This window comes from Pipistrellus kuhlii, unplaced genomic scaffold (genome assembly GCF_014108245.1).
Source record: "Pipistrellus kuhlii isolate mPipKuh1 unplaced genomic scaffold, mPipKuh1.p scaffold_m20_p_6, whole genome shotgun sequence".
In the NCBI taxonomy this organism is placed as follows: Eukaryota; Metazoa; Chordata; class Mammalia; order Chiroptera; family Vespertilionidae; genus Pipistrellus; species Pipistrellus kuhlii.
This window is the reverse complement of record NW_023425562.1, coordinates 57,177,696-57,201,716: the sequence shown is the minus strand read 5'-3', so window position 1 is coordinate 57,201,716 and position 24,021 is coordinate 57,177,696. Positions and strand designations below refer to the sequence as shown.

Genomic DNA, 24,021 nt, shown 5'->3' with positions numbered 1-24,021 from the left:
CATCCTGTATTTCTGTATATTAAACTCAATCTTGAAAGCACAGTCTTATCTTTTTTATCTTGAAATACAACAATCTAGAAAAACTACTAAAACTCTCTAACTACTAAGTCTAGAAATGCTGGAAAAATGCCCTTTGAAAAGCTTAGCTAAGTTCTCAAGGAAAGAAAACTGCCAGTTACATGAAACAAAATGTGAATCAAAATCCAGAAATGGATGTGCTGATTTTTGTATTGGCCCCAGAAGCATTTATTAAGACATTTCAGCCCTGACTGATTTGGCTCAGTGGATAGAGTGTCTGCCTGCGGACTGGAGGGTTCCAGGTTCAACTCCGATCAAGGGCATGTATGTACCTTGGTTGTGGCATGTACCTTGGTTGCGGGCATGTCCCCAGTAGGAGGTGTGCAGAAGGCAGGTGATTGATGTTTCTCTCTTATCAATGTTTCTAACTCTCTATCTCTTTCCCTTCCTCTCTGTAAAAAGTCAATAAAACATTAAAAAAAAAAAAAAAGACATTTAAATAATTTAGAAAAATCCCTCCAGCCTGGTTGGTATGACTCTGATTGAGCATGGACCCATGAACCAAGAAGGTTAAGGTTTGATTACCAGTCAGAGCACATGCCCAGGTTGTAGACTCCATCCACAGTAGGGGGCATGCAAGAGTCAGCCAACTGGTGATTCTTTGTCATCTCTGATGTTTCTATCTCTCTGACCCTCTCCCTTCCTCTCTGAAATCAGTAAAAACACATTAAATTTTTTTTTAAAGAAAGAAAAAAATCCCTCCACCTCCTTACTTCTATTGATAGTTACTTAAAACAACAAAAATAAAATTAAAAAGCAATTTTGCCCTGGCTGGTTTGGCTCAATAAAGAGAGCACTGGGCCTTGGACTAAAGGGCTCTAGGTTCCGTTCTGGTCAAGGACAGATACCTCGGTTGCAGGCTCAATCCTTGGCCTCAATCGGGGCACTTGTGGGAGGCAACCAACCGATGTGTTTCTCTCACATTGATGTTTCTCTGTCTCTCCCCCTCCTTTCCACTGTCTCTCTAAAAAATCAATGGGCCAGGAGAGATAAACAAAAAACTTATATGCATAGCCCATGGGCAGGGCAATAGGGTGGTGAACACCTGAGGAGATGGATAGGGGCTGGGCAGAGGGGACTAAAGGGGGTGGGAGGGTGATGGGAGAACTCTGTAATACTGTCAGCAATTTATATATTTTTTAAAATAATAACAAATTAAAAATCAATGGGAAATATTAGCTATTTCAAATTTCTAACAACACTAGAAGCCCGGTGCACTAAATTCGTGCCTGGGAGGAGTGAGGAGTGGTGGTATCCCTCAGCCCAGCTTGCACCCTCTCCAATCTGGGATCCCTCTCACAATCCAGGACTGCTGGCTCCCAACTGCTCACCTGCCTGCCTTCCTGATTGCTTCTAATGCTTCTGCCTGCCAGCCTGATAACCCCTTAACCACTCCCATGCCAGCCTGATTGATGTCTAACTGCTCCCTGCCAGCCTGTTTGCCCCCAACTTCCCTCCTCTGCCGGCCTGGTCACCTCTAACTGCCCTCCTCTGCAGGGTTGATCACCCCCAACTGCCCTACCTTGCTTGCCTTATTACCCACAACTGCCCTCCCTTGCAGGCCTGGTCCCTCCCAACTGCCCTCTCCTGCTGGCCATCTTGGGGTGGCCATCTTGTGTCCACATGGGGGAAGGATCTTTGACCACATGGGGGCAGCCATTTTGTGTGTTGGAATGATGGTCAATCTGCATATATTACTTTTATTAGATAGGATAGAGGCCTGGTGCATGGGTGGGGGCCAGCTGGATTGCCCTGAAGGGTGTCCCAGATCAGGGTGGAGGTTCCCTTGGGGCATGGGGCAACCAGGACAAGGGGCCTGCGGTGGTTTGCAGGCCAGTCACACCTCCTAGTGACCCAAGTGGAGGCCCTGGTATCTGGAATTTACCTTCTACTACTGAAACTTTGTAGCCTGGAGTGGAGCCAAGGCTTCTGCTTGCTCCGTGGCTGCCACCATTTCTGTTTGGATTTTATACCTTCTATAATTGAAACTTTGTAGTCTTGAGTGGAGGCCTAGGCCGGCTAGGGCAAGCAGAAAGCTTGGCTTCTTCCATTGCCAGAGAAAACCAAGCCTCCCTCCTGCTCTCTATGGCTGCAGCCATCTTGGTTGGGGTTAATTTGCATGCTCACTCTGATTGGCTGGTGGGCATGACTGGTGGGTGTAGCAGAGGCATGGTCAATTTGCATATTACTCTTTTATCAGATAAGATTAACATTTATAAGATGCTTAATGGAACCAACAAAGTTCTATCTCAATTGAGAAATCACACCCTAAACTTTCAAGTTAACATGGCATCAATGAAAGTAATGCAAGTAATGCCAATTAGGTTGTCCTTGTGAAAAACCCAAATACCGTTTCCCCGAAAATAAGACAGTGGCTTATATTAATTTTTGATCCCAAAGATGCTCTAGATCTTATTTTCAGGGGATGTCTTATTTTTCCACGCGCTAGGTCTTATTTTTGGAGGATGTCTTATTTTTGGGGAAACACGGTAGATACAAAAGGAAGAACTAGGGTGGGGAATCTGATGGAGCCTATACTTTGAATGCTGTCTCTGAACAAAACATGTATAGAGAGAAAAGGCAGATGCAAAACACAAGACAAATGATTTCAAATAGATTTCTCTGCCCTAACCAGTTTGGTTCAGTGGATAGAGCGTAAGTGGGCTTAAGGGTCACAGGTTTGATTCTAGTCAAGAGCATGCTGGCTCCATCCCCGGTAGGGGTTGTGCAGGAGGCAGCTGATTGACGTTTCTCTCTCATCTATATTTCTGACTCTCTATCATTCTCCCTTCCTCTCTGTAAAAATCAATAAAAAATATTTTTTAAATAGATTTCCCTAATTCTTGATGAGCTGACACATATTACCAATACTGTTTAGTTGTTGTTTACTCAAGGAGTCAATGCCAAATTTAAAGTGAACAAAGTACTAATTCAGTACAACCTATAGTGGAATCTGCTAAGATGTGTTATAACCGATGGTGATAAAAATACATGTGGAGGGCTTATATTTTTATTAGCACATACACTGGAAAATATTTGAATTTATCATGTGCTACTCAATCAACAATGTTGATGATGAACTTGATTTGCTGTCATAGACTTAACAATTGTCATAAATAAAAGCTGATTAACTTGACTTGCCTGACCTCACAGCAATTTGATGGCTTAGCAGTAAAGTTTCATTGTGATTTTTTTTTTTTTTTAAGACCAGAACTGAGACTGAAATTTTCAAAACAATAAGACCTCTTTCAGCCACTGTAGGGTGGGGAAAAGTAAATGTATAGTTGTTCCTGTGGAGAATAACACAATAACTAATAAATAATAATAGAATAAACTCTGTTTGCATACTCACAACTATAAGCCTACTTTTGTCTCACCCTGTAAATCCACTGGAAATGTTTGGGAGTGTAGATCTCACTTCTTGTTTGAACCTTTGACAGCATAGGAAGTGTATAAAGCACCTTAACATGGCTCATGATTCATGTATTAGTTTCTGTCTAACTGGTGTAACTGCAGTTTCAGATTGCTCAAATAATCACCAGATTACAAAGACTACCACCATGTTTCCCCGAAAATAAGACATCCTCCGAAAATAAGACCTAGCGCAACTTTGGGAGAAAAAATTAATATAAGACACTATCTTATTTTCGGGGAAACAGGGTACTTGTCCAAATTACTGAGTTAACCACACTCTTTATTCCTTCTCTAGAATATACTAAGTCAGTGGTCAGCAAACCGCGGCTCATGAGCCAATGCGGCTCTTTGGCCCCTTGAGTATGGCTCTTCCACAAAATACTTGCCTGGGCGAGTCTATTTTGAAAAAGTGCTGTTAGAAGTTTAAGTTTAAAAATTGTGGCTCTCAGAAGAAATTTCAATTGTCGTACTGTTGATATTTGGCTCTGTTGACTAATAAGTTTGCCGACCACCGTATTAAGTGATTCTTAAAAATAAAAATTAACTCATGGTTAATGATTTCTCTCTAGTATATCTTGCCTACTGCAATCATAGTTGAATTTTACCTATACTTTGAGGTGTCAATTTGTTCCAAACCTGTTTATGCCAGTTATATTCATCATTGTACTTTTGGAACCTAATTAAATATTATATAAACTAATGAAATGTTAGTATAAAACAGTTGTTTTTAATAAAGCTAAGTGGAAATGTTTTAAAGAATTGGATAAACACAAAATCCCCCCTCACCCAATTACTGTCTTTTTAGTTGTGAGCATGAATGCTTTGAAAGATGGGGGGAGACCTAGCTGGTTTGGCTCAGTGTATAGAGTGTTGGCCTGTGGACCAAAGGGTCCTCGTTTTGATTCTGATCAAGATCATGTACCTTGGTTGCAGGCTCCTCCCTTGCCTGGGCCCTGGTCAGGGCTCCTGCAGGAGGCAACCAATGGATGTGCTTCTATCACATCAATGTTTATCTCTGTCCTTCCCTCTCTCTCCCACTCTCCCTAAAAATCAATGGGAAAATATCCTCGGGTGGGGATTAACAAAAAAAGAAAAAAGAAAGGAAGATGGGTAGGAAATCATAATAAAGGTTTAGATGCTCAATTGTCTTATAGTTGTCTAAGTTCTTGCTCCACTTTAAAGAAATTCAAATTTGAAATCACAAATATGTATTATAGATGTGATATATACAAAAATGAACATGTGAAACATTATTTTTAGCAGATCCATAGTCAAAGACAAGGTCTTGGCTTTCTACTAAAATACTCACTGATGAATGTACATGTGTTTGTTTTAAGTAAAAAAAATCAAATAGTTGTTACTTTTTTTTTTTTTTTTTACCTGATTTACTGTATTTATTTTCATATAAGTAGCCCAGGTCCTATTTGTGTTGGTTTTTTAACCAATCCCTGGAGGAAATAAAGGAGATTCTTTTATATCGTTACTAGAGGCCAGGTGCACAAAATTCCTGCACTGGGGGGGAGGATCCCCCAGTCTGGCCTGTGCCCTCTCACGGCACAGGATCCCAGCTATCAATTGCCCCAAAAAAGTAGGCCCTGCCCACCTATCCGGGGCTCCTCAATGGATGGCCCAAAGGTAGTCTGGAGAGGGGGTCCCGTCTCCATGGTACGCAGAGCCGAGAGACCCCCCAGGCCTCACTGCGCAGAGCCACCGGGCCCTGCCTCTACGGTGCGCCAAGCCATGGGATCCCAGGCCTCGTGGGGCAGGGCTGCTGGGACCCGCCTTCGTGCCTCGCACAGAGTCCGCTGTGCATGCAGCCTCCTAATGATGGATTGTGACAGCGTGAGGGCATGACGACCACATAGGCTTTTATTAGTATAGATTAGGGGTGTCGAACTCAATCAGAGAAGGGGCCAAAATCTAAAATCCAGCCTAAATTGCGGGCCGAATGGTTTACTGAACAGTCATAAACTGTCATTGTGATGGAAACGCAGCGGAGTGCAGTGATGACAGCGCAGTGCGGGCCACATTGCAAGGCCTGGAGGGACGGATTTGGCCCGCGGGCCTTGTGTTTGACACATGTGGTATAGATGTTAAGGAAAAGCCTTTCTCCAAAGGAGGGTCATCAAACATTTTCTGTCAAGGGCCAGAGAGTATACATTTTAGGCTTTGCAGGTCAAAAAGCAAAATTGAGATTATTACGTAGGAACTTTATAACGAGAAAAAGCACATATTCTTATTAATGAAATTCAAATAATTAATAGTTTGTTAATACTAGATCAGTAATGAATGAATTGCTACTAAGTATAATTTTTGGTAATATAGGTATATTAATGAGAAAAATTAAATTCTTTTCTAGGGTGATACATTTTGTTTAGTTGGAGTTCAGAGTTAGTGTATCCTATCAAAATTGGTTTAAAATGCTAATCTATTAATGCTGATCTGTAAAGAGATTTTATGTACGGTATTTCATCTTTGAAAACATCTTCACACATTATGTACAGCCAAATATTAATATCAGTCCATAAGCATATGATTTAATTAAGCATATTAATAACTTTGGAAACACATAAAATTGTATTCAATTTTTCTTTTAATATTTACCTTTTACCATATCATTACATTGCAGGTTAATTAGTTTCAAATGAAGGTTAGGTGGAAGCTCCATAATTGTGCTGTTGGATTTTAAAATATAGAAATTTTCTTTGCACTTTCCCTGAAGTCCTAAAAGTGCTTCTAGAACTGTATTTTGAGCTACGAATATAGTATTCTGGTTTCAATCTTTAAAGACAACAATAAAACCTATACCAACAAGAACTTCATAAATATCTAATTAGTAACAATATTTAGTACCTCCTCAATATCCTTACTGTGTAAACTGCTTGCTACCATCTAAATTCTCTATATACATCCTGTTCAACCAAGAAGTGTCCTTTGTTTTAGGTGAAAATTGTGAAATTTTAAAATGTAAGATTTTTCCAAGTTTAGGAGCAGATTGAATATACTTATGAAAATACCTATACTTCATAAATTACAGATCCATTCATCTCAACTACATTTATAAGTTAAGAACTTCCTTTGAAGTACAAATGACCTTTAAAGAAACATATTAAGTACAACCTCCCAGGTTTTCCTAAACCCAGTCCCTCCTTCCCTGGAGCTATAAATATACTTCCTGTCATCAATAGCAATGGCTGGAGCAACCCCTCTGTTCAAAAGAACTAAAAATACATTATTGTACATATCCTTTCTTCTGCTACCACCCACCATTCCAAAAGGAACGCCCAGAGGGAAATACAGAGTTGTGTAAAGTTCAGCTGAGAGCAGTGCAGAAATTGTAATTTTTTTTTTTTTTAAGGCTACCTTCAATTGAATGATGTCTAGGTAGGTAATAAACAGCTATTACAGAGTCAGAGTAAATTTTAAATTTTGAGAAAAGCTATTCCTGGTTACAAGTTATATTTTGCATCTGCTGATATTTGGGGACCTGTGTCCTTTAAACCATTAAATTAGAAATTATTGCATTTTAGAACAAAACAAAGAACTGAATTGTATATAAAAATAGTGCATGGAACTAGATAGAAGTGCTCAGCCAACATTTTAGTGGGAATGGAAGCAATGGGATGGCCCTCATGATCTGAAAATATTCCTTATAGGGGGTGGAGCAAAAACGATAGAAAGCCAGATTCTCAATGTCAGAGAAAGAAGTACAAATTCAGAAAGGTGAAGATTAGAAGAAAAAACCCTGTGGTGTTGGAATGGATTTAAAGTGAAACCATGGCTTCCAATATTTATAAGCAGATATGGATGTTTATATATGTTTATATACACATATATGTATATATATGAAAATATTACAATCTTTATAACCCACAAACCCCAACATCTGTGTTTTACTTCCTGCCCAACAGTGGATGTTCCCACCACTGCAGTAATAAAGGCTCTCATTGCTTTCCCTTCATTTCTGCTGCCTCCTGACTGACCCTGGTGCTTTCCCCAGGTAGCTCTGCAAAGCATGGTGTCTCTTCTGTTTCTGGGAAACTATCCTAATATATAAAAACCTTGGGTTCATCACATTCACAACAACCAGAGGCTTGACCAACCGGAAGTCAGTCCTGCAACAATCAATCAAAAAATGGGCAAAAGACGTCAATAGACACTTTTTGAAAGAGGACCAACAAAAGGCCAAGAGACATATGAAAACATGCTCAAAGTCACTAGTCAACCCAGAAATGCAAATCAAAACAACAACGAGATATCATCTCACACCTGTCAGAATAGCTGTGATCAACAAATGACAAGTGCTGGTGAGGATGCAGAGAAAAAGGAAACCTCTTGCACTGCTGGTGGGAATGCAGACTGGTGCCACCACTGTGGAAAACAGTAGGTTCCTCAAAAAATTAAAAATGGAGCTCCCATTTGACCCAGTAATCCCACTTCTAGGAATATATCCCAAGAAATCAGAAACACCTGTCAGAAAGGATATGCACCCCTATGTTCATAGCAGCACACTTTACAATAGCTAAGACTTGAAAACAGCCTAAGTGCCATCAGCAGATGAGTGGATTAAAAAACTGTGGTACATCTATACAATAAATACTACACTGGTGTTTAAAAAAAAAAAAAAGAGCCAAAACCGGTTTGAACGTCAGCCTTCGGACTGAAAGGTCCTGGGTTTGATTCCGGTCAAGGGCATGTACCTTGGTTGCAGGCACATTCCCAGTAGGGGGTGTGCAAGAGGCAGCTGATAGATGATTCTCTCATCGATGTTTCTAACTCTCTATCCCTCTCTCTTCCTCACTGTAAAAAATCAATAAAATATATTAATAATAAAAAAAAAAGGCAATCTTACCATTTGCAACAGCATGGATGGACTTTGAGAGCCTTATGCTACGTGAAATAAGCCAGTGGGAGAAAGACAAATATCACATGATCTCACTCATTTGTGGAATGTAATGAACAATATAAACTGATGAACCAAAATAGACTCAGAGGCAAAAAAAAAATTTTTTTTTAATATAATAGAAGTATTTGCAGGTTTAAAAAAAAAAAAAAAGTTGGGCATTTTAAATTTTATTTATTTATTTATTTATTTATTTATTTTCCACAGAGAGGAAGGGAGAGGGATAGACAGAAACATTGATGACAGAGAAACATCGACCAGCTGCCTCCTGCACACCCCCCACCAAAGATGTGTCCGCAACCAATGTACATGCCCTTGACTGGAATCGAACCTGGACCTTTCAGTCCGCAGGCCAATGCTCTATCCCCTGAGCCAAACCGGTTTTGGCTGGGCATTTTTTTTCCTATGAAAATTCATACAATTGCTCCCATCATGTGGTTATACACATGGCCTCTTTCTTTTTTAAAATATATTTATTGATTTTTTTTACAGAGAGAAAGGGAGAGGGATAGAGAATTAAGAGATAATCGATGAGAGAGAAACATCAATCAGCTGCCTCCGGCACACCCACCACTCAGAATGTGCCTGCAACCAAGGTACATGCCCTTGACCAGAATCAAACACAGGCCCCTTCAGTTCATAGGCCGACACTCTCACTCCATCCACGGAGCCAAAGAGATTAGGGCAAGGCCTCTTTTTTGTTGTTGTTGTTGCCTGATTATCTGGGATACACTCTTGAAGATAAAGGAAAAGAAAGGAAGAAATTTTAGGTCTCAAAATTATGTGCTTTATATGCTTAGAGTGTAGCTTAAAAGGAAAGCCTGTTTAGATTTTTTAGAATAGGAGATGGTTTTAAGAGATTTGACCCATTAAGGTGATTACTTTTGATAAATTTAATTCTTTGTACATACATTCCTTGAATATCTACCATATGTCAAGTGCCATGATACTGAAGATAGATCAAGGAAAATCAATAAAATCTGATCCGTGGATTGAATTTAAAAACGTATACCAACAAGTGGGGAGGGGCTGAGGAAGGGGTAGGGCAGGGAATAAACTAACAATGCACAAGATTCATTTGTTACTTTTGTGTATACATCATAACGTATATCTAAACATGTCACCTTTGAATATCAACTAGAATAAGCAGTAGTCATCGATCTACTGACAATAAAATAGGTGTTAGGCCTTAAAATATATATGCATAGAAGGATAAAGTGACAAAGTTAAGGGGATTATGATAAAATGTTAACATTTAACATTAACAATGTGTGAAATGGATGAAGGATATACTAGTCCAAACAGCAAGTATATATTAACAATTTCCAAAAGATTGAAACCACATAGCCATATTCTTTAACCTCAATGCAATTTACCCATAAGCCCACTACAAAAAAGATAACTAGAAAAACCTCATATTTGAGGTTTAAATTAAAAGCACCCTTACAAAAAAAACCATGAATTAAAGAAGCGAACCACAGTGGAAATTAGAAAATAGTCTGAACTATTACTGAAAAAAAATTCTAGCCAAAATATTAGTAATTTGATGCCATCAACATATAAAATAAAAAAGATAATACAGGCCGAAACCGGTTAGGCTCAGTGGTAGAGCGTCGGTCTGCGGACTGAAAGGTCCCGGGTTCGATTCTGGTCAAGGGCATGTACCTTGGTTGCGGGCACATCCCCAGTAGGGGGTGTGCAGGAGGCAGCTGGTCAGTGTTTCTCTCTCATCGACGTTTCTAGCTCTCTATCTCTCTCCCTTCCTCTCTGTAAAAAAATCAATATATTAAAAAAAAAAAAAAAAAGATAATACAGCACACATGATGACTAAATTGCACTTAATTTTTAAAACTAGTTAATGAAAGGTAGTTGCCAGAAGCTAAAGGGAAAGGGAAATGGGAAGTTGTTTAAAGGGGAGTTTCAGTTGCAGATGATGAAAAAGTTCTGAAGATGGATGTTGGTGATGGCAGCACAACAATTACTTTGTGGATGTACTCTGAACTGTACACTTAAAAATAAGTAATATGGTAAATTTTAATGTATGTTTTACAATAAAAATTAGATAAAACAATGAGCTTAAAAGAAAAATAAAAGCATTTCTCATTAAAATAATTCATGTAACATTGAAAATTTAATTTGACTACTTAGTAAGGACAACAAAATTTAAATGAGCAAACAGTAGAGGCCCGGGAGGAGAAGGGCGCTCCTCAGCCTGGCCTGCACTTCTGATGGTGGTTTAAATCTAGTAAGTCAAGTGAAGCTCTTGAAACCACTTTATTTTGGCCAATATAATTTGAGATCTCAGTTGGTATATAGAATTTTCTTTAAATAAATGCACAGGATCTAATGGACTGCATTCTCTGTATTAACATTCTCAGGCTGCCTCTCTCCTACCATGAGACCCTTATTTTCCCCTCACTCTGACTTCTTTACATATATCCTATATAATAAAAGAGCCTAAGCTATCAGTCAGACATACCCCTTAGGCTCTGGGCTGCCAGAGGGATGTCTGACTGTCAGCTTAGTCATGGTCCCCAAGGAGCGGGCCTAAGCTAGCAGGTGGACTTTACCCGAGAGGGTGCAGGCTGGGCTGAGGAACCCCTTTCTCCCCAGGGGCCTCTACTGTTTGCATATTTAAATTTTACTGTAGTCAAGCATATATTATAAAAATCAAAACACACAAAAAGAAAACACACTGAACAAAATGTATCCTTCCCACCAGCCATACAGTTCTCTAACCCCAGAGATAGTTATTGTTACCAGTTTTTTTCATGTCTTTCTAAATACACACACACACACACACACACACACACACATTATGGTATTATCTGTATTATAGAAAATCACTTCAAATTCTCCTTAGAATAAGCTATATTCCAAAACAGGGCAAAAGTAGGTTTATAGCTAGGAGTACAAGAAACAGAGTTTATTCTTGTATTATTTATTAACTATTGTGTTATTTTCCATACAAATAACTGTAAACCTACTTTTGCCACACCCTATATAAGTATACTGGTCCTAATATTTTAGAAACTACAGTGTTTGTAGAATTAAATAATTTTAAAGATAGAAGGACCTTAAGCCATCACATCCTTTATCACCTTACAAATGAAACTGACCCAGTAAGACTTGCCTAAAGTAACATAGCTAATTAGTATTACCAGAAATAGAGCTGAGGTCTGCTAATTCCAAACTCCTTTATCCAAGGTGTATTCAAATTTCTTTACATTTTCCACAATCACATGGTATTTTAATTTATCTTAACCATATGAAATTGGAAGCAGGATGTGCCTCTTGTAATAGATCTCAGGGGGATGAAACTGGTTATTTGAGATTAAGTTGTTTAGTCACCATCTGCACAAACAGATTTGTCCATACCAAACCTAATAACATAAAAATAGCATCAATAACATTTTTGGTAATTTCCAAAAAACAAAGCTAAAATGTAGTGTAGACACATAGCCCTTCAAATCATCAAAAGAAACAAACAAAAAATTCAGCCATTGTGGCTCAGTGGTTGAGCATCAACCTATGAACCAGAGCACATGCCTGGGTTTTGGGGTTAATCCATAGTAGGAGGCACACAGGAGGCAGCTGACCAATAATTCTCTCTCATCACTGATGTTTCTATCTCTCTCTCCCTTTCCATTCCTCTCTGAAATCAATAAAAAAGTATATATATGTTTAAAAAAGAAAAAGAAGCCAAAACCAGTTTGGCTCAGTAGATAGAACATTGGTCTGTGGACTGAAAGGTCCCAGGTTTTATTCCGGTCAAGGACATGTACATTGAGTGCGGGCACATCCCTGATGGGGGGGTGTGCAGGAGGCAGCTGGTTGATGTTTCTCTCTCATTGATGTTTCTAGCTCTCTATCCCTCTCCTTTCCTCTTTTTAAAGAATACCTTTCAGCCTTTCATATAATACTGGTTTGGTGGTGATGAAGTCCTTTAGCTTTTTCTTACCTGTGAAGCTCTTTATCTGCCCTTCAATTCTGAATGATAACTTTGCTGGGTAAAGTAATCTTGGTTGTAGGTTCTTGATATTCATCACTTTGAATATTTCTTGCCATTCACATCTAGCCTGCATAGTTTCTGTTGAGAAATCAGCTGACAGTCGTATGAGTGCTCCCTTGTAGGTAACTAACTTTTTCTCTTGCTGCTTGTGAGATTCTCTGTCTTTTGCCCTTGGCATTTTAATTATGATGTGTCTTGGTGTGGTCCTCTTTGGATTCCTCTTATTTGGGGTTCTGTGCACTTCCTGGACTTGTAAGTCTATTTATTTCACCAGGGAAGTTTTCTGACATTATTTCTTCAAATAAGTTTTCAGTATCTTGCTCTCTCTCTTCTTCTGGCACCCCCCATAATTCTGATGTTGAAGTTGTCCCAGCGGCTTCTTACACTATCTTCAACTTTCTGGATTCTCTTCTCTTCTTGCTTCTCCAAAGGAGTGTCCTTTGCTTCTTTGTATTCCAAATCTTTGACTTGATTCTTGCGATCCTCTAGTCTGCTGTTGGGTCTCTGTATAATATTTTTATTCCAGTCAGTGTATGTTTAATTTCTAGCTGGTCCTTTTTCATATCCTCAAGGGTCTCGTTAAATTTATTGGCATTTTCTAGGAAATTCTTGAAAACCTTTATAACCGTGGTTTTGAACTCTATGTCCAGTCGTTTGTTCTCCTCCATTTCTTTCATTTGTGATCTGTTTCCTTGTCTCCTCATTTTCGCTGCTTCCCTGAGTTGGTAGGGTAGCTTTGAGTGCTAGGTGTCCTATATGGTTCAATGGGTCAGCCTCCCAGTTACCTAAGATGGACACTCTTGGTGCATCCCTTTGTGGACTGTGTGTACAGCCTTGTTGTAGTTAAGTCTTGATTGTTGTTGGTGTCACTGGGAGGAATTGACCTCCAGGCCAGTTGGCTGTGAGGACCCGCTGTGTCTATAACGGAAGAATTGCTGTGCTGGAGACACGTTTATGGGGCAGGACTTGTTCCATGAGGGCTTTGGTGCTCACTGAGTCTGCCTCTTGAATGTGTCCCTTATGAGTAGTTGAAATCTGGTGTCATCTCACACAGACCACTAGATACATTAGTTTCTGGATTTCCAATGGGGTGCAGGTCAGCTACTATCTGAGGCCACCCAGCAGAAGCTACAGCAAGAACTACAGTTTTCTCCTTTTGCTTGGGATTTGGCAGTTTTGAAGCAGTCTGACTGGAGCTGCAGTTTATTTGGTTAAGCTGCCACAGGGCAGGCCATTTATATGCAAAAGCCACTGTATGGAGCCTGGACAGGTTTATAGAATGTGTGGGGCGGGGTCTCAGGACAGGGCGGAGTTTCAGGGTATCACTAGGCTGGGGCGTGGCAAAAAGCAATGGCTGCCATCAGCCTTCTCTGCCTTTCTAGGTTTCCAAGTCCCTGCATCCAGCGCTCCAACACAGTCAACAACGATTGCTGGGCACACCTCTGCAAAAAAGTCACCATCACTTTCCGACCCGATGGCCAATAGTCCAGCTTCTACCTGTAGGCGTCTGGGTCCCCCATGTGTCCCCAGAAACTGGATTTCAGAGTGATTGGGAGCTTATCTCCCTTCGGGTTGAAAAAAAGCCATGCACCCAGTCGCCCGCCACCAGCCCGATCTGCGTGCCTCCATACCTCAGCTTTTCAGCGTTCGTGCTCCTTTCTCTTCTAGTTGTAAAACTTCCACTCAGCCAGCTTTCCCGTGGTTCTGGGTGATAGACGTTTTGTCCTTTAGTTGTAGTTTTGAAATTGTTGTGTGAGGTGGCAGTTTAGTTGTTTATCTTTGCCTCCATCTTGGTTTCTCCCCCTCCTCTAAAAATTTTAACTGCACAATTCCAATCCTAGATATATACCCGAGAGAAATAAAAACGTATGTCCACACAGACACTTGTACATGAATATTCATGGCAATGTTATTCATAATAGCCAAAAAGTGGGAAAAAGCCAGTCACTAATTGATGGGTAAACAAAATGTGATGTCCATACAGTGGAATATTGTATTATTCAGCTATAAAAAAGAAAAAAATACTGAAACAAGTTATATCATGGGAACCCCCCCTCACAAAAAAAAAACAAAAAAAACCACACAACATTATGCTAAATTAAAAAATCTTGACACAAAAGCCACATATTGTATAATTCCACTTACATGAAGTATACAGAAGAGGGGAATCCACAGAGACAGAAAGATTAGTAGTTGTCAGTGGCTGGGAGAAGGTGGAATGGGAGTAAAGCTAATGGGTACAAAGTTTCTTCCTGGGGTGATGAAAATGTTCTGAAATTAGATAATGGTGGTGATTGCACAACTCCATGAATGTACTATAATAAAAACCACTGAACTGTACATTTTAAAAGAATGAATTTCATGGTATGTAAATTATATCTCAATGAAGCTCTTTTTTAATTACAAAAAAGATGCTATGTCATAGCACATTTCTTTTCACCCACTGTTAAAATAACACCTTGAAAAGAATTAAAGATATTATTTTTTCAAATAATATTTGCTAGATAGCAATTTATCACAGGAAAGTTGGAATTTTTTTTTTAATAAAAGAAAAATGTATAACATCAACAACTCTACCAGATAACCAATGAGTGGTTATCTGCCTCAACAGTCCATGAAGAGGCAGTGAATAAATTTCATCTTTTTATTTGGCCAAAACACTATGGACAATTATTCCATATAGCAATGCTATTAAGATAGTTGTTTATCATTAAGAATTTCTTCTCCAGCTCAGCTGGCATGGCTCGGTGGTTGAGCATTGATCTTTGAGCCAGGAGGTCACAGTTCCATTCCTGGTAAGGACCCATGTCTGGGTTGCAGGCTTGATCCCCAATGGGGGGCATGCAGGAGATAGCAATCAATGATTCTCTCTTATCTTTGATGTTTCTGTCTCTCTCTCCCTTCCTCTCTGAAATCAATAAAAATATATTTTTTTTAAAAATTTTCTTCTCCAGTAGCTCACAATATAATGAATTTTTCTTGGAATTATTTAAAGAGAATGTAGCCTGGCTGGTGTGGCTCAGTAATTGATCATCTACATATAAACCAAGAGGTCACGGTTCAATTCTGGCCAGGGCACATGCCCAGGCTTCAGGTTCCATCTCCAACAGGAGGTGTGTAGGAGACAGCTGATTGGTGATTCTCTCACTGATGTTTCTCTCTACCTCTCTTCCTTCTTCTGTCTCTAAAATCAATAAAAACATCTAAAAATAGAAGTAAATTGCCATTAAAAAGAGAATCTAGCCGAAGCCGGTTTGGCTCAGTGGTAGAGCATCAGCCTGTGGACTGAAAGGTCCCAGGTTCGATTCTGGTCAAGGGCATGTACATTGGTTGTGGGCACATCCCCCGTAAGGGGAGTGCAAGAGGCAGCTGGTCAATGTTTCTCTCTCATTGACGTTTCTAGCTCTCTATCTCTCTCTCTTCCTCTCTGTAAAAAATCAATAAAAATATATTAAAAAAAAAAAAGAGAGAGAGAGAGAATCTAGTGAATGCATGCTAAAAGTTTCTATACTTTTATAACTATATAGCAAAACTCCCACACTGCAAAATTTGTCCTAATATTGTTCAAATCTTCAGCAACATTTTCTACTCATCTTATAAAAGTATTTGCTGACAAAGGAATGCATTATTTTCTAAGTATTATGTGTAATTTTTTTTTTTTTTTAGTGAGTCTTTTTTGGTGGGGTGGAAGAAGGGACAGACAAGACAGAAAGAACCTGCCAATGGTATGTGACTTTTTGTTCCTTGTAAAACAACAACAAAAAAAACACACCCATAGAACATATACTTCAATAATTAGGCTAGTAAAATTATCTACAGCATCTAATAGCCTATAACAGTGGTCTGCAAACCACTGCTCTGTTGACTAATGAATGAGTTTGCCAATCACTGCTAGACTAAATGTTACTGTGTAATTTACCTGAGTAAGTATGAACTGTTTAAGTATGAACTGATTAAGTACGAAGCTGTGAGGATTAGGCAATTGTGGCATATTTTGTGCAAAAACATAAAGGGTGCATATGACAGTGGTGGGCAAAATCATGAGAAAGAATCATTGATCGGCTGCTTCCTGCACACCCCAAACTGGGGATCAAGCCTACAACCAGGTATATGCCCTGACCAGGAATCAAACCATGACCTCCTGGTTCATAGGTTGATGCTCAACCAATGAGGCATGCTGGCTGCGCTAAATCCCTGGTTTAAACGGGCTTCTTGATATTTCCAATATAATAAGAGCTGACTTATTTAATCTAATAGTTCACCAAGAGTTCATAATAGGATATGAACAATGATTAGCTCTGCCATTTTGTTTGTTTGTGATTGAATTATTGGCATTTTCTTCAATCACTGATTTCTTTGCAGAAATCATTTTAAGCCACCTGCCCATTCTTTAAAGGTCTAATAAAAACTGCATATACACAGTATACATTAAAAGCAAATATATAAATATGGTTTGGCAATCTCACTATAGAAATCCCTACTCTTCCTTTAGGACACCCAAATTTCTGTAGTTAACACGGTGACACTGGTTGACCTGTAGACCCAAAAAGATACCAGTGACAATCCTAAGTTTAATAAAAATTATTAAAAAATCAATTTAAAAAACAACAAATAAATATATCCTTGGGTAAGAGTTAAAAAAAATACGTGGGGATGAGCATTTGCATCACTCATATTTTTAAAATATGTTTTTATTTATCTCAAAGAGGAAGAGGGAGAGAGAGCCTAGAAACATCAACAGTGAGAGAGAACCATTGATCAGCTGTCTTCTGTGCCTACTAGGATCGAATCCACAACTCAAGCATGTACCCTGACTGGGCATCGAACCGTGATCTCCTGGGTCACAGGTCAATGCTCAACCACATGTCAGCCTGCATTGCTAATCTTTATAATTTCCCCAGGTAAATGTACAGTACAGCCAGAGAAGAGAACTACCCCCTCTACCCCTTACTCATCTTGATCAGTCAGCTTCCGGTGTTCACCAAACTCTCAATTGGGTCTTGCTAGTCCACATGTGAGACCCACCTACCAGTAGCATCTGCCTCACCTGGGAGCTTGTTAGTCTTGTAGAATCCAAAGTCCCAACCCCCCCTAGACCTACTGAATCAGGACTTGCCACTTTAACAAGATCTCCAGATGTTTCATGTGAGCATTCGCGTTAGAGATGCTCTTCCCTAAGACACTAAAACCCTTCCCCAGCCCCGGGCCCTTGTAAGTGATGTTCAACTGCAAATGTGTAACACTGAACTTCTCTGGCACTCACCAGGTATCCTATTCTTCCCTTTTGATCATATCTGTAACTACCATAAAGTGATTAATGCTTGTTACTCTATTAGCCCCTTAAGGGCAGGCATCACATACTCACTCTGTGGAGTATTCCCAGCTACTGGCACAAGATCTGCTATTTTTAATCAAACAGCATCTAGTCTTTTTTTTTTCATACCAATATGATCTTACCCTAAATTTCTACACTATTTCTGTCCCATCAATAATGCCTTTTTTCAAAAAGAAGTTGCTTTTAGTTACATAACTCTTGGGCATGATATATACCACACTTTCAAAATCTAAAGAGTTATTGGTCTCTTTTTCTAAAGAAATGTAAATTAAATGTAATTCAAGGTACCTTATATTATTTTTAAATTAACAAAACCAAATATCAGTGTTTGTAATAGCACTGGCTAGACTGTCAGCACACATCAATTGCTGATAGTGTTATAAATTAACTCAGCTTTTGGTCCTGAAGCCATATCCTGAAGTCAGTGAACCCACTTTAGTGATAAAAGTCCAAGAAAATAATCCAAAAGACATATTTGTACATGGGTGCTCAGAAGTACCATTTAAAACAGTAAAATGAAGAAAAAAATCAATATAAAAAAGAGTGTACAAACTACAATTATCAATGCATAGGACACTATTAAGTAAAAATAAAATAGTTGATGCTATGCAAGAATACAAGTGTTGCTCAGTGGTTGAGCATTGACCTATGAACCAGGAGGTCACAGTTCAATTCCAGGTCAGAGCACATGCCTGAGTGTTGATCTCTCTCTCTCCCTCTCCCTTCTCTGAAATCAATAAAAATACATATTTTTTAAATAGATTTTATTGATTTTTATAGAGAGGGAGAGGGATAGAGAGTTAGAACATCAATGAGAGAGAAACATCCATCAGCTGCCTCCTGCATACTCCCCACTGAGGATGTGCCCACAACCAAGGTACATGGCCTTGTCTGGCCTTGCCCTTCAGCCAGCAGGCCGACGCTCTATCCACTGAGCCAAACCGGTTAGGGCGATAAAAAAATATTTTTTTAAAGATAATGTAAAAATATTCTATATGTATTGATTAGAACTTAAAAAAAGCTAGGCATATCCAATGACACAAATAAATATGAATTTACAGTAAAGTTTAACATTTAATTATCTTTTCTATAAAGAATATATTAAAGCAAATTTTAACCTTGGGTTATTGTAGGTTTTTTTTTTTTAAATATATATTTTATTGATTTTGTACAGAGAGGAAGGGAGAGAGATAGTTAGAAACATCGATGAGAGAGAGTCATTGATCAGCTGCCTCTTGCACACCCCCTACTGGGGATATGCCCGCAACCAAGGTACATGCCCTTGACCGGAATCGAACCCGGGACCCTTCAGTCCTCAAGCCGACGCTCTATCCACTGAGCCAAACTGGTTTCGGCAGGGTTATTGTAGGTTTACTAATCAGTTTTATTAAGTTAATGTTATAGCTATTTTTTTATTTTTTTAGATTCCCTGAAAAAAACACTTCTTAAAAAAACAAACAAAAACAAACATTTCAGCTTTGGCATTTAAGAACATTTATTAGTTATTGAACTAGAAATAAAAGACAAGATTCTAAATTTGGCCAGCTTCCTGCTTATAGTTCAAACATCACTTCACCTTTTTCTCATTTTTTCCACATGAAGATGGAGAAATATAATGCAACAATGATTACTAATAGACTCTAAGCACCTCCAATAAAAGGTGTTGGGCAAATACAAATATCAGAGCTGCTTAAAAAACCACCACCACCTACACTGTCTTGCACAAGTCTCTTTATCTTTCTGAGCCTCAGTGTCTCCCCTGTAAACTGACAGAAATGTTAGACTCACATAGGGAAGGGCCCTGTGCATACTCTGATGAAGATCCACTGAGTCCCATTCACATTTGGGGGAGAGAGGATAAGTTAGTACAACCCCTTAGAAGGGGTAATGATTTGGCTATATGCCTAAAAATTTTAAATGCACATGAATTACCCTGGCCTGTGCTGCTCAGTTGGTTGGGCGTTGTCCCAAGCACCAAAAGGCTGCTGGTTTGATTTCAGGTCGGGACACCTGCCAGGTTTGTGGGCTTGATCCCAAGTGGGGAGTGCTCCTTAATGGTGGTCATGTGAGAGGCAGCCATTGGATGTACCACCCTCCTATTGATATATCTCTTCCTCCTCTCCCTTCTCTCTCAAAAAAAATCAACAAAATGTATTTTTTAAATGCACATAAATCCTTTGAGCTAGTAATTCCACTCTCAGAAATATGTTGTTCACATAATTTTATACATGAGCCCATAAAGTATGTATAAGGACATTCATTGTAAAACTGTAATAGAAAATCTTGGAAACAATTTACATAGGGGACGAGTATGGGTAAACAGACACACGTTTATAAAGTAACAGTGTCTATGTAAGGCCACAAAACTACAAACTTCAGCCATCTCTGGGGAAGTCAAGGCAGGAGGGAGGCTTATTTTTCTCTATATGCCCTCTTGTACACTATTGGAATTTTTTCTTATATGTATTTATTATCTTTTCATGAAACTCAGTAGGAATCTCTGTAGGCCTCATCCGAGTCTAAAAGGCTGTGATTCTGCCTCTGTGGAGCCTGGCCATTGCAGGGGTGACAACATCTGGCCCCACAATACCCCAATGTCCTTCCTAAAGCCCAGTCAGCCCAAGTCCCTGATTTCTTTTAAAATTCTCCAGTGGCTTTCCTCTGGTCAAACTTTAACACAGCACCTATAACCCTCAAACTCACCCTATTGTCACCTTCCACCCTTCTTCCTCCTATTCAGTCCCAACTACGTTTAACCTCTCCAGACTCCCCAAGGACAGGGGGTTCCTCCCACCTCCAAGCCCACTTGTGCTGTTCCCTCTTTCCTGTATCCTGTCCACCATACACAAACTCCAATGCACCCGTCATGACCCAAAAGCCCCTTTTCCGTAAAGCTTTCTTGAACCACCTAGGGAGGCAATGCTTTCTATACAGCCTGGCAGATGCTATGGAACTAGACTGCCAAGATCGAATCCTGCTTATTCTCTCATCTTCCCACTGTAGAGTCTCAGTTTCCACCCTTGTCAAATAGGAATAAGCCTCTACATGACTGTTGAAAGCATTAAATAACTCATGGAAATTTATTACATAGCTTGTCACAAAGCAAATAAACGAAAATAGTTATTATTACTGCACTTTCATACCACCTGTGATGTATTTGTATTCATCTGTCCTGCATTAGACTGTGAGCTCCTCAAACGTTAAGATTGGATCTCGTGCCCAGCCGGCGTGGCTTAGTGACTGAGTTCAACCTATAAGCTAGGAGTTCAAGGTTCAATTCCCAGGCAGGGCACATGCCTGGGTTGCAAGCTCAATCCTCCGTGTGGGGTGTGCAGGAGCCAGCCGATCAATGATCCTTTCATCATTGATGTTTCTCTCTCTCTCTCTCTCTCCCTCTTCCTTACTCTCTGAAATCAATAAAAATATATATTTTTAAAAAAAGACTGGATCTCCTCACTTTTAATTTGTATCCCAAGCACTTTCCCTTAACAAACAGAAGGCACATGAATGTGCTTAAGTCAGAGGATTGGCTTTTCTGGTTCTGAATTTCACCCAGATGGTAAATAAGCGGCTAAAAAGTCCCAGTAAACAGCCTCCTGGATCCCGTTTGCCTAGGAGCAGCGGTCCCCAACGGATGGTCCGTGAGGTCCGAAAGGTTGGCGACTGCTGTCTTAGAGTGCACGTATCATCAGACTGCTTCAGGAAGGCAGAGGTGAAGACACCAGGAGGCTTTTGGCCTTTCAGAGAGAGTCAGGCAAAACTGGATGCCAGTGGGATATGACACCCGACAGTTCCTGCCTGCTGACTACTAATGGGGGGTGTGGTGGGGAGGCACTGACTGGGATGAAAATGGGAAGATGGAGGATCAGAGATACCAAAAGTCCTAGGCATGCACTCCAAGAAAGCCTTCAGAAAACAGTCAAGAAAGATTCTTTTGGGAAGTGAGTACCTGGAAGTAAACAGAGCCAAGATCTAAGGGGGAAAGAGATGGGATAGGACCTACAAGACAATTGAGAGAAAAATCCTTTGAGCATCGGAGGTGAAAAGGTGCTCCTGCCCTCAAGAAGCTGCTCTAGTGAAAGGGACTGTAAAGGAAAAGACAGAGCTGACCAGGTACGAGTGGGGAGGGAAGAGGCCACACAAGCATCGGCATCCAAACACGTGAAAAGGCAGACAAGCAGCTCCGAATGGCTAGGGAGGGGGACACGGGGAAGGAGAAGCCAAGAATTCGGCTAAAACGGAAAGAACAAGTTGAGGCCAGACTGTCGAGGGCCTTGTATGACTTGATAAGACATTTCAGGCTTCATTCATCCCATGGGAAAAGGAGAGTGAGGGAATTTTTAAGTAAACAAGTGACAGCATCAGCTGTGTGTTTTTTTGAAGGAGTGGCCAGGCAGGAAGATGCTCGCCCATGTTCCATGTCAGGCCTCTCCCCGCCCACCATCTTCTGGTTCCTGGGCTGCCTTCACAGCGAGCAGGTGGCCAATGAGGAGATCTTCGGGGAGATGTGATGGTTTAGAGCAGGAATCCCTACCCTGGGCAAAGGCTCCTGAAATTATTCACCCTGCCTAGGGAGGTTCTGCACATTCTTTTCCTGTCTTACAAACAACCTGACTTCAGAGGGGGGGGGGAAGGGGGGGAAGACACCCTTCAATATTGGGTTCAGCTCTGACATTATTATTTTTATCTTCAGGAAATACAGTTAGGACCTAATTTAAAACAACAACGCGATATTCTTTATTTTATTTACTAGAAGTAAAAAAGGGAGGGGGGGGTATGCATTCCCAATTGGCTAATTCTGAATTCTGGGCAGCTCTGAGCCCCAATTTCCCTTTCTAAGCGGCCTCAACAGTTGGGAGTGGGCCGAATACAGAGAGGCCTGGGAGAGGGGTCTGGGGGCCGTTAAGGGGAAGAAAAGTTGGTTTCTTACAAGAGCAAATTTTCTCATGCCAGGAGTTCTCCTCTTTCTTCCTATGAAATGGACCTGGGCAAATTCTGTTCTCACTGCTCTGAGTTTCCTCTTTCAGAATAAACTATGACATCCCTGGTTTGCACGCAAAGTTCCTGGGCACTCGACAGGGGTCAGCGTCCTGTCCCGCACGTTTCCGGGGAACCCCCCACCCCTCCCCGGACTGTGCAAGGATGTGGGAGCCAGCTCGATTCTAGACACCCGAAGGGTTCTTCCGGAAAATTAGGGATTGGGGTTCCTGCCAGCGACCCCTCCCACCCCTGCCCGGGAGCCACCCTCTCCCGGCCCCGCCGCTTCCAAAGCCCCCGGAGCGGCAGCGGCCGCGAACACTCACCGAGCCCGGCGCTGGGCGGGACCGCCGGGGACGAGGACCGCGGCTCCGCCTCGGCTGCGCGGCGGCGGCGGCGACGGCGTCTCGGCCCGCCACACGCCTTCAGGGCCGCCGCCCGGCCCGCGGCTTGGAGCCCCGCGGCGGCGGCGGCGGCCTCGCCTCCATGGCGAAAAGAAGTGGCGGAGGGGCGACTGGGGCGGGCGGCGGGGATAGCTGCCGGGGTCCCGGGTCCGAGATGGATCGCGCGCGCGCCTCTGTCAGCGCTACACTCCCCGCGGCCTCGCTCCCGAGCCGGCCTCGGCTGTAAGGCGCCTCCTCATTGGCCGTTAAGAGTTGAGCGCTGATTGGTCCGGGCCGAAAGGGCGTCTCCCGGCCTCCAGGTCCCGCCCTCGGGCGCCTCCGAGCGCCTGCCTCCTGGTTCTCACAGCCTCGCGCACCGCCCTGGAGATGTGCACCCGATCCAAGCCCTTGTCCTCGTGGGAGCAGGACCTCGGGAGCACCGGCCGCCGGTGCACCCACGCCTTCCGCCTCTCTATAGCCCCTGTCCCTTAGACCCGGGCCTTCTTCCCACTTTTCAGATGCGAAAACTGAGTCCGAATACAAGTTACGCCGAAGTCTAGCGATAAGGGCGGGCTGGAGCTCAGATGCCGTCTTTCTACTCCTTTCTCCAACTCTGTTCTATTTGGATTTTTTGTTTCCCGATTGCTGCAAGGTACTTACAGGAAGAAGCCTCTCACTAGGGAGAGAGAGGAACCTGCAAAGCCCCTAGAACGGGTCTGGCGCTGTGGGTGTCGTCTTACGTCATGTCGGCCCACGCCATCCCCACCCGAGCCCCAGGGAAATAGCCTTGGCTTCCAGATGCACCTACCGGGGCCTGGCTCGCCTCGGAGCCGGGTAGAAACCCAACACATGGTGCTCTGCAGCGGGGGTGTTGTTTCCGATAGGCCTGGCGGGGGAGAGGAGGACCTAAAGATGAGTC

At 41.4% G+C, this 24,021-nt stretch overlaps 1 protein-coding gene across 5 annotated transcripts in view; it reads right to left on the bottom strand.

The window, feature by feature from the left end:
* PTPRA (protein tyrosine phosphatase receptor type A) overlaps window positions 1-23,338 on the bottom strand; it is a 104,061-nt gene extending 80,723 nt beyond the window's left edge. For 2 of the 5 annotated variants that reach the window (XM_036419165.2, XM_036419168.2), the window contains exon 1: window positions 23,046-23,337. The gene's annotated coding sequence lies outside the window, so the exon portion shown is untranslated. Of the gene's footprint in view, window positions 1-23,045 lie in introns of all 5 variants that reach the window. The other 3 variants (XM_036419166.2, XM_036419171.2, XM_036419170.2) reach the window with 2 other exon arrangements.
* Between the last annotated feature and the right edge of the window lie 683 nt (window positions 23,339-24,021).